Source organism: Octopus bimaculoides, chromosome 3, assembly GCF_001194135.2.
Source record: "Octopus bimaculoides isolate UCB-OBI-ISO-001 chromosome 3, ASM119413v2, whole genome shotgun sequence".
NCBI classification, from domain to species: domain Eukaryota; kingdom Metazoa; phylum Mollusca; class Cephalopoda; order Octopoda; family Octopodidae; genus Octopus; species Octopus bimaculoides.
This window is the reverse complement of record NC_068983.1, coordinates 96,929,868-96,931,308: the sequence shown is the minus strand read 5'-3', so window position 1 is coordinate 96,931,308 and position 1,441 is coordinate 96,929,868.

Here is a 1,441-nt window from a genome sequence, read left to right as displayed (position 1 = left end):
ATATATATATATATATATACACATATACAGGGTTATTCAAAAAGAAAGTTGAAGGTATGGGCAGCGCATTTCATGTGCAGTGGCAAGTTTCGGCTCGGACCGCTAGACTCTTCAAGAATGGCACCAACAGAGATGTACCCCGCCTCGGAATCCACGTCCAGTCCACTTCCTTGACGTCCTTCACGTCTGGATCGACAGCAGCCTCAGAAATGTCTGGCGAGAGATCAATTTCTGTACCAAACTGCATATATGCCTTAACAAAGTTTTTGCCGTTGTCCGTCGTGGTTTTGGTTATCTTGTCTTGGTTATCTTGTCTTGCAGAACTTGTAATGGGTGTCCACCATGGCCTGCGCGAGAACATCAAAGGTGTGATGTCCTCTGAGCCGAGAGCAGGCAAGGACGACGTGTTGTCTCGTGCAGATTTTAGGGTCCAGCTAGTGAGCAGTCATCCCCAGGCAGGACATGTTGTGAGCCGACCGACAGTCTGTGGTGATCGCCACTCAGGGGACATCCTAAAACAATCTGTAATTTAAAAATGTTAAATTGTAAAGCGACCAGTTGTAAAGTTAAAAACTTAAACTCATACATACATATATATATATTTCGATTTTGGATTTGGTTTGCAAGATTTTTTATGTGATTTCGTGTGTAGAAAGCATATTCTGTTGTGTCTGGGGAGAGTCATTTTTTTTTATCGTGTCTTAAAATTTAACACACTCACCGTTAAAATTTCCACATATTTCTTATTTTTACACACACACACACTCACAAAAGCAGGTTGTTTTCAGTTTCCGTCTGCCAAATCCACTCGCAAGGTTTTGGTGGGCGCGAGGCAGTAGCAGAAAACACTTACCCTAGGTGTCACGCAGTGGAACTGAACCGAGAACCATGTAGTTGAGAAGCAAGCTTCTTACCACAGAGCCACACACACACATTCGTGTATATATGTAAGTATGAGTGTGTGAGCGAGGGAGGAAGGGTCGGTTAGATATGTGAAGGAGGGTATTGTGGAGTGTGAATAGCTCGGCGCAGACATATGTGTGTCATATACGTCATAGCATATGACACATGTATGCTCTTAATCTTTTTCTAGTCGTATCACTGTCTTAACAATGTGTATTATCATATTCAATATAAAACATTTCGCGTTTAAATTTTGTGTACGAATCAATATTGGAATCATGATATACAATGATTGCATGTGCGTTTGTGTTTTTGTGGTGTGCATGTACATGCGTTTGCGTGTGTAGATGTGCACATATGTATGTATGTATGTATGTATGTAGGTACGTATGTATGTATGTATGTATGTATGTATGTATGTATGTATGTATGCATGTATGTATGTACGTACGTATGTATGTCTGTATGTATGTATGTATGTACGTATGTATGTATGTATCTATGTATGCATGTATGTATATGTTCTCGCACACACAAA